Source organism: Sinocyclocheilus anshuiensis, unplaced genomic scaffold (genome assembly GCF_001515605.1).
Source record: "Sinocyclocheilus anshuiensis isolate Anshui unplaced genomic scaffold, SAMN03320099.WGS_v1.1 scaffold338, whole genome shotgun sequence".
In the NCBI taxonomy this organism is placed as follows: Eukaryota; Metazoa; Chordata; class Actinopteri; order Cypriniformes; family Cyprinidae; genus Sinocyclocheilus; species Sinocyclocheilus anshuiensis.
The window spans coordinates 355,034-365,104 of record NW_015542339.1 but is presented as its reverse complement, the minus strand read 5'-3'; the positions used below and the strand labels follow the sequence as shown (position 1 = coordinate 365,104).

General features: G+C 40.9%; 1 pseudogene; it reads right to left on the bottom strand.

Annotated features, from left to right (window-relative positions):
- Positions 1-277: 277 nt before the first annotated feature.
- LOC107691169 (NACHT, LRR and PYD domains-containing protein 3-like) overlaps positions 278-10,071 on the bottom strand; it is a 20,750-nt pseudogene continuing 10,956 nt past the window's right edge.

The window sequence follows — 10,071 nt, the reverse complement described above, 5'->3', positions numbered from 1 at the left end:
CTTGACATTTGCCATTAAAATAACGCCAAAAACAGCTTCAAATCAACTATGAAAATGAGAATAAAGTCGTAAAAGCTGCAATCCATTTTTTATTGGTTAAAATGAACGGAGACTATCCCGTGTTTTTCCGTGGGGGCTCAGGAACTGAAAACTGTGCTTTATGCTGGATAGTATTTATTTATCCTCAGTTGTTCAAATCGCGGTAATCGAATACGGTTATAATGATAATTAAAATATGAAACGGTTAATACTGGGGAATTTTATCATGATTTATTGTCAAACCAGTAATCATTACATCCCTAGTAACGAGTAATAAATTACAATTTTGAGTAACGAGCCCAAAACTTCACACAATGTCCTGGAGATATGCATGTTCATTCATAGAAGGTTTTCTCTATGAATGAATGGGGAAGAGTCCCTTTTTATGGGCATTATGTGTCTTTCCTATGGGGAAATGGAGTGAGAGTTGCTCTGCATTCCATTAAGCCATAAAAGCTATGTTACTGTATCTGCCTGAGGTTTCCTGGCTGCCATGCTAACCAGTATCCTGGGGCGTCGTTCACAGACATCCTGGCACCCAGTCTGATTGTTGGGTGAGGGGTCTGTTGGATTATTTGTTAAATATAACAAATAATAATGTGTCTGATTTGTCCATCTGTTACACATCCTGTTTTTATAATCACTGTCAACATGAACATGCATATGTATATATCTATTCTAAAAAAATATTTATAATAAAGGACACTTGTTTTGACATTTTTAATTGTGTCTCATAAGATCTAATACTTTTTGGGGCCACTGTATATCTTGTAATTATGCATCCTGTTGTTTAACATCACACAGAGACACTGAAGCGTTGTACAGCACTAATCCAGCATAGAGGGGTTCAGTGAATGTGGTGTTGAATGTGTGTAAATGTCTGAGTGTGTTTGTGTCAGAGATGCTGTAGAAGGACAGAATGCCGGCCGGCTCGTCCAGATAAACTGCTACTTTGTTTAAGGGAGGTGATGGGGGACTTATGTCTATTCTCTGATTATGCCAGGCAATCAGTTTCTCCACAAAGCAGCTCAGAATCCAGGATTTGACATTGGCTCCAAACCTGCTTTCACAACCTGCACCTTTCCTGCCGATTCCTTCATATGACATGACCATATCACCCTCCCCGCTCCATTCAGCCTCCCAGTAACAGCGTCCAGACAGACGCTCTTTACACAGAACCTGCTGAAGGCCGTCAAATCTCTCTGGATGATCAGGATATGACATTGGTTTTGAATTATATAGCAGCTTTTTGTTGCTCTCTAAAAGAGAGAGCCGATTGTGTGCTGTGTTTGGATCCAGTGTGAGATCACAGAAATCTGCATCAAACCACAAGAAAAAAGGACATTAATAAGACCACAAAATATTTAGAAGAATCAAATTGGACTTGGATTTACTTTTTGGTTCCACAAAAATATTTTTGAACACATATACACTAAAACATTTTATACTTGAGACCTTATTCTAGTCTTGTTTAAAATTATGTACCATGAAGAAAATATGTGTAGACCTACATTTTTGTAGTCCTGCTTTAATCATGTTCTCTCCCCTGTGATCCAGACTGTCAAAGAAAACAAAAAAGCATAATTTGCCATGTTCTATTCATCTGAATAAAAGTCTTAAAAATACAATGCAAAAAAATATATATAAAAATAAGCAAATAAAATAAAGTAAATAATCATTAAATTTCGGAAACTTTACAGGATTTTTTGGGAAACTTAATGGAATTTTCGGAAACTTTTGGAAGGATTCCAGAAATTTTCTGGAATTTTTCAACCCCTTTGCAACCCTAGTTAGGCGCCAAGCATAGAAGGTGCGAAAGCAACTATTGTATCCTGTATTATATTTTCTTCTTCTTCTTCCGCTCGAGTCTATGGCAGCCCACCGAATTGCTTGCGAGAAAGTTATGAAATTTGGCACACAGATAGAGGACTTTCTGAACATTAACTACAGCAAATTCCTCTTCTAGGGAGCTCACGCTGCATCCTGTAGTGGACACTTTGGGGACTGCTGCCAGCAGGACAGCAGGTCAGAGCGTGCGAGACCACGGGCGGAGCTATATTCAGCTTGGCTGTGCCTCTCTAATTTGCATATTATCGTGTGGAGAGTCTCATTGAGCATGGATGTATTTAGATGCTCTGTTGAGAGATGCTTGTGAGCTTTCTCTCCCAGGGTGTTTTAGTGACCTAGATTGGTTTGGGGGTGTCCCCCGAAACAGCTGCTGTGTCGTGTGTCACTCAGTTTTCTGCTGCCAATGCTTGAGAGCGTTTGTGGCCACGATGATCATGGTGTGGCATCTGTTGGTAGACTGGCCTTCTGGGCTCCTTTGACATATCTGTCAAAGGTCTATTAGATCAGGTAGGTGTGGGCATGGTCAGCGGCCTTCAAGAGGTTAATTCTAAGCCGGTTAAGGTCCTCTTTACCTCTGAGGGGTCTGGCCCAACATGATCTGAGGATCATAGACAGTGCTAGTGGCTAGTGAGCAGTACTCTCCTGCTCCTTCCCCCTTCGGGAGTTGAGTCCAGAAGATGATACCTCACTCCTCCTCCAGAGCGTTTCTCAGCACTGGGTAGTAAGGTTGGGCGGTCTCCCCTGATTTCAGGGTATTTCCAAGCAGGCGGTCCCCCTGAATCCTGCATGCTAAGTATGGGTCCCCCCCCTTTTTGTTAGGGTTTTTCAAGTAGATGACCTATTGCTTTAGAACATAGTTGTTTGAGGACAGCTGTATTCCTAGCTGATTTTGGGGAATGTCTCTTCCTGTGTTAGCCAGATGGGTTTAGGAGTGGGCTGCCTCCCCAGGTCTCTGGGTATTTTTAAGTGGGCGGCCCCTCTGAATCCCGTATATTAAGTTTGGGCTGAGTAGACTGTTCCCCTGCCTCAGGACTTTTAAGTGGACAGCCCCTGCTCAGAGTGTAGCTGTCTGTGAATAGTTATGCTCCAGCTCAAACTTACTTTGCTCTGGAATATAGCGGTCTGAGGGCAGCTGTGTTCCAGCCTTCTATAACTAGGTTGGGATCCCCTTGGCACAAGCTCTCTCGAGTAAGCGCTGAATCTGTGTCTAGGAAACTACTATTCGGGGATAGCTGTGTTCCAGCTCGGAGACTGCTCCCTTTATTAGGGGATTGAAGTAGTAGTCTCCTTGAGCCCCTCGCCTAGACTGTGCTGTCTGCCCTGTTTGGGTTTTAAATAGTGAGTGCTGTCAATCGATTAAAAAAAATTAACTAATGAATCGCAATTAATCCGACCTAACATTCATGTTTTTAAATATACTTTTATATTGCAATAATTTCACATTTAATCTTCAAATTAATGTAGAAACAACAAAGTCAGTATATTTTTAATATTTGTTCAATGGCATTTTTTTTATGACTGAAGGCGATACCATTTATTTATTACTGATACCAATACTACTGATGTCTCTAGGAAATTGTTTTTTTCCCACTAGTATTTAACCATTGACTATATGTAATGTTGACTATACTAACATTACAGTATAATTGAGAGCTATCAATTTTAACATTTATTACGAGTTTAAAAAATAATTTCTAATTTAAGTGAACTTAAACCAATCTTCACATAAACCCATTATAATAAATGTCATATTTACCTGTGCCCTTAAGCAAGTAGGAAATATACAGAAATTGAATAAATTTATCAAACACTAAATTCTAAATTAAATGTAGATAAATCCTTAAAGATACAAAAGTTATTGATTTTCATTTTTCTTTTGTTCTTTGATGAACAGGCATCACAGCAGCTGGGTTATTCGGTTATTTGGCTATTACTTTAAGAGCTGCCGCTGCTGAACATGACGTAGATCTGACATGCATGCTCGTAGTTTCATTCGCGCTTTAATATAAAATGATACAGGCTAAAACACACCACTATATTTGTGCGTGCAATTGATGAGCATGCGCTACGAGCACAGCCAGTATAATGGCTGACAGGACAGGTTAATTCGTTTTTACTGACATATGGCCTGTCCCGACATCAGTTCACTGTTGTTCTACCGAAGCTCCTCACCACCTGTATGGGCAATCTTCAGCCTTATCTGAGGGAACTGCTATTCAAGAATAGCTGTGCTCCAGATTGGTGACTTCTCCCCTTACTAGGGTATTTAAGTAGTGCTCTCCTTGAACCCCTTGCCTAGAATGTGCTGTCTCCCCTGTTAGGGTTTTTAAGTAGATAGCCCACTCTCTGTGGTCTTGGCAATCTTCAGTTAGGACCCCTGGAGGATAGCTATCTGAGGATAGCTGTGTGCCAGCTCGGTGACTGCTCCCCTTGATAGATTATTTAAGTAGTGGACTCCTTGAGCCCTTGCCTAGACGGTGCTGTCTCCCCTGTTAGGGTTTTTAAGTAGATAGCCCACTCTCTGTGGTCTTGGCAATCTTCAGTTAGGACCCCTGGAGGATAGCTATCTGAGGATAGCTGTGTGCCAGCTCGGTGACTGCTCCCCTTGTTAGATTATTTAAGTAGTGGACTCCTTGAGCCCTTGCCTAGACAGTGCTGTCTCCCCTGTTAGGGTTTTTAAGTAGATAGCCCACTGTTGGTGGTCCTGGCAATTTACAGTGGGTTCCCCTTCATAAGAACATGGCTATCTGAGGATAGCTAAGTGCCAGCTCGGTGATTGCTCCCCTGCTTAGGGTTTTTAAGTAGCAGTCTCCTTGAGCCTTAGCCTAGACTGTGCTATATCCCCTGTTAGGGTTGTAAGCAGATAGCCCCCTCTCTGTCTGGGCAGTTTTGTGGGAAGGTATTGGTAGATAGCTCACATAGTATAGCTATCTGAGGATAGCTGTGTTACTAACTTAGTTTAGATGTCCCTCATTCATCTGAAATTGGGTTCCCCATTTTCAAATTATCTAAGCAGCCTGGGGCATCAGTTGCTTGGCCCCTTTCTGAGGAAAGGATAGGTGTGTCTCTATCAATTCCTTGGTGCTCTCCCACCAGGTGGACAGGCATGTGCCATGGCATGGCATAGTTCGCATTTCGTTCCCCAAAGTGTCCACAAGAGGACGCAGTGCGAGTTCCCTAGAAGGGCAATGTCTCGGGTTACACATGTAACCATGGTTCCCCGAGAGGGAACGAGACTCAGCAGGTGCCCTTTTACACTTCCGGGTGCCCGCCCATGACGTCACGGGCCACGTGGACCAATAGGATTAGAGTTTTTTTCACACATGCTTCAGACACTGGTCCTGCTGGCAGCAGTCCACAAAGTGTCCACTAGAGAACGCAGCATCTCGTTCCCTCTTGGGCAACCATGGTTACATGCTTAACCCGAGACGTTTGTCTCGAACTCAAACCCTGTAGCACCACCAACTGTCTAAATTTGTCTATGCTAATAATCTTTGAACTGTAAGTTTTTTCCCCTCTAATTCTTTCGCTTATGATGAGTTAATTGCACCAAATTACATCATTTTCTGTCATTAACTTGTTTAATATTCTGAATTTTCAGGAAAAAAAAGGGTTTTCTGAATTCGTCCTAGAAGGTTTAGGCTATGTACACACTTGGCATCTTTTTTGAAGCTGCCAGCGTCTGTTTTACATTATAATCCTATGGAGTAAACCGTGTTATCAAAAAAGTCTGCTTTTTTTAAACACCACCTCCGGTGTCTTTTTTGCAGCTCAGAGCGTCTTTTTAAGTTGAAAAAAGTTCAACTTTTCTGAAAAAAAAAAACGTGCCTTTTTGACAGCTGACCAATGACAAGCGAGTAGTGAGACCTGTCGTTTCCATAACAGCAAGAAAAAATGGAGAAGGTGCCAGTAGATAAACTTTGTTTAATCTAAATATGCCGCAAACCGTGCATCATCCAACCGGAGCTCCTGGACTAAATTGTTGTAAGCACCATATGGTTTCCTTTCCCGTATGTCGTCGTGCACCCACAAACGTTGCTGTGAACTGACGTTCTCCTCCCCGTTAACTTCAAAAGCCAATGCAAGAGCTAACATCCTCTTTCTGGACATTTCCGCACCACACAGCACTAGGCTACTGTTGCGGCTGTTGTTATAGTAACAAAAGATGCCCTCGGCTGCTATTTGTAACCAAAACGCTGACAGCTTATTTATTTATTTTTTTTACTAAAAAAAGCACCCTTGTCAACTTTTTCTTGTCAAAAAATATGCCAAGTGTGAACATGCCCTTGTTCATTTTTCACCAACATTGGCTGAGATCATATTCAGACCATGCTGGCAAAAAGTTAAAAGATGTTTGATAGACCACACCATTCTTGTGTAGTGTATCAATGAATTTTGATGAAGTGCACACCGAAATGGATGTGAGACTATATGTGTGACTGTGTGTGTTGGAGTAATTCACACTGAGATCAGGTGGATGGTCACTCAAGGATGCTTTACTGGGCCTGACAGACAAAACTGGGACAAACACGACCAAAAGGCTGGTTAGAATACATTGCATCGATGTTGCATGAGAAGTCTTAGCAGCAGGGAGATTATAGAGACTCTGCTGCTGACATTTTCTCTAAAGTGCACGTGACAGTGGGCAAAAACCTCAAAATAAAACAAATAAAATAAAATAAAACACTAATACAGTCAATTCACATTAATACAGAGAAACTGTAAACTTAAGTGACCGATATTTTACATATTTTGTATAAAAGACAGAACGGAAATAATGCAGCCCTAAAATGGCGCCGCTACACACTTCAGCACGTGCGAGAGCATACAACACGTGTGCTAATAGCTAACATTCAACTATAGCTGATATTATTTTCACACAGATCATGACAAAACCGAACAAAACATGGTTAGAATACATTGCATCGATGTTGCATGAGAAGTCTTAGCTAAATGAAATAAACAGAGGTTCGGAGTTCACAAGTAGGCCAATAAACACTTCATTTTATCATCACAAATAACTGACAGACAAAATAAGTTAACTTGTGTGTAGTTTCAAGTTTAAACTTGGGCTTGAAAACAATTCAAACTTAGTTTTTAAGACGGAGCAATGATTTATGCGACTTACCAGCAGGGAGATTATAGAGACTCTGCTGCTGATGACGTAGCTCCGCCCCGCAACATCATGTGCGCAATGAGTGATGCAACAGCCAATGGGAGTTTTCCCAATTTATGCATGAATTTAACTAATTATTTTTACTCCGTTACATACACCCCCCTTAAATTCTGCTAAATTGGGCTAGAACCAGCATATGTAACAAACAGAACATACAGTTAAGATTTCAGAAACAAAGAAAAAAAAAACAGATATCTTCTCAATGTGGTGACAAACTCATGATGGCTGACCACTCTATCATCACAAAGGACATGCTGAAACATGATGTCAATCGGCAGCCTCGGGATACGCCCAAACATAAGATAAAAAGGCGCAAACCCGGTCGTTTCATGCACCGTACAATTGTAACTGAATGTTAAAGTCTGTAGAAGCTGTGGCCACTTCGCCTTGTATTTGACTGGGAGAGCTCTTATCATATTCCCCAGAGTTCTATTGAAACGTTCTGCTAAACCATTACCCATAGGGTGGTATGGTGTGGTGTGCGATTTTGGAATACCAGCCATCTCAAGCAAGTTTCTAATGATTTTGCTTTCAAAATTCGCACCCTGGTCCGAATGTATTCTCTTTGGAAATCCATAAATGCAAAAGAAATCATTCCAAAGGCGACGGGCAACTTGTTTTGCAGACTGGTTGTGACAGGGGAAGGCATGTGCCATTTTAGAGAAATGATCTATCACTACTAAGACATCGACGACCTTCCCTGAAGTTTGCTCAGCACTCCAAAAGTCAATACAGACGAGCTCCATAGGCTCAGAGGTCCGAATGCGCTTAAGGGGCGCACGAGCATCTGGCTCCGGAGTTTTCCCGACCACACATCTCTGGCAGTTCTTCACATACAGCTTAATGTCTTTACTCATCCCCGGCCAAAAGAATCTTTCAGCTGCAAGGGAGAGAGTTCTCGCACTCCCCTGGTGTCCGGCGGCATCATGAACACCACGGAGAACATCATGCTTTAGGGAATCAGGTACAACGTATTGAAGAAGCTTCCTGTTCATCAGCCGATCCCTCTTTACTCTGTACAGCACATGATTACGGATCTTAAGCTTTTTCCAGTGCTTCAAAAGGTATGTCACAGATCTAGGTTCCTTTGCGCTCTCACTCTTTGAAGGACGTTTACGTCTCAGAACATAGTTGATGACTCTTCCGAGTACATTGTCCTGCTCTTGGAGACTGGAGAGTCTGGAAAACGGGATTGCTACAGACGGGTCTTCAGAAGGAAGCTGGAGTGATGTTGGACTGGCAACGGGCAAAAGACTAACCTCATCACCAGAGTGAACACTCAATGCAGCAGAAACTTCAGCAGCGTCAAAAGATCCAGGACATGAGTCATTCGCATCATCCTGTGGCTCCTTCTCAGTTTCACCATCGCTGGTAGCCTGCACATTCTGACAGTGGTTAGAGACACGAAAGGCATCTTGGATGTTGCATGAGAAGTCTTAGCTAAATGAAATAAACAGAAGTTCGGAGTTCACAAGTAGGCCAATAAACACTTCATTTTATCATCACAATTAACTGACAGACAAAATAAGTTAACTTGTGTGTAGTTTCAAGTTTAAACTTGGGCTTGAAAACAATTCAAACTTAGTTTTTAAGACGGAGCAATCATTTATGCGATTTACCAGCAGGGAGATTATAGAGACTCTGCTGCTGATGACGTAGCTCCGCCCCACAACATCATGTGCGCAATGAGTGATGCAACAGCCAATGGGAGTTTTCCCAATTTATGCATGAATTTAACTAATTATTTTTACTCCGTTACATATGTCCACAATGCTATTCAGACCAAACTTGGTACATGTTATAAAAACCATGACCTGAGGGTACTTGCACAGTTTTGGCACAGCAACACCTGCCTAACTTCTGAACAGTTTGGTCCATGTCTGTCATTTTGGGCATCAACCATTTTTAATTTTGTCGTAAAATTTTGCAAAGGTTGCAGAAAGTCATGCTTTATTTTTGTAGTTCCGTAGTATACTACTAGTGCAGAAACTGCCTACCCTAGCTTTAACAGAAAAACATTGTCTATGTAAATGTTTAATTGGATCGTTTTCTGCTGCTGGAGTCACATTCTCAGAAGATCTATGCTATTTTTATGGACATGTAAATATGTATTTTATTTGTCGTTCAATATGTAAACAAACATCATCTCAGTCCCTTAATTTAGAGTTCATGAAGTAAATCATATAAAACTGCATTTAATTAAAAAGTGTCCATCATACCAAAGTTTTTCCAGTTTGCAGTTTGGATCCTCCTGTCTGAGCACTGAATCTCCAGGGTGATTGTAGCTCAGATCCAGCTCTCTCAAATGGGAGAATTTTAAACTCCGAGCTGAAGCCAGATGAGAGCAGCCTTCCTTTGTCACCATACAACCAGATAATCTACAATGACAGACATCAAAGGAATAAATACATATTTATTTATTTATTTATGAATGAATGAATGAATGACTAGTTTAAATTTGCCTCAGCTTCTCCAGTTTACAGTTTGAACTCTTCAGTGCATCAGAGAGCAGCTTCACTCCTGAATCTTTCAAGTTATTGTTACTCAGGTCCAGCTCCTTTAGACAGGAGTTTGATGATTGAAGAGCTGAAGCCAGACTTTCACAACACTGATCAGTGAAATTACAGATGGACAATCTAAATTGAAGAGTAAATGATTACATATTTGACCCTTATGTTAGCACCACATTTAGAATACATTTGATGCTTTACAAAACATTGCAAATGTTACAAAGCTTTCAGTGAGCTGTGTTACTTTTAGGAAAATGTGCTCCAAATTTATTGGATATTATACTTGAATTGTGACATTACAAAGGTTTTTTTTAATCTGATTTTAATATTGTTAAATGATGCTGTAATATTTTTAGAAACTGTAGACTTGAAATACTGAAAAAATTCTTATGTTCTTAGGCAAATAACAGTATCTTTGAACATAGCCACTTATCCACTCTTATCCAACATATCCACTCTCTATATACTGTTGGTAAAAAAAAAAAAAAAAAGTAATAA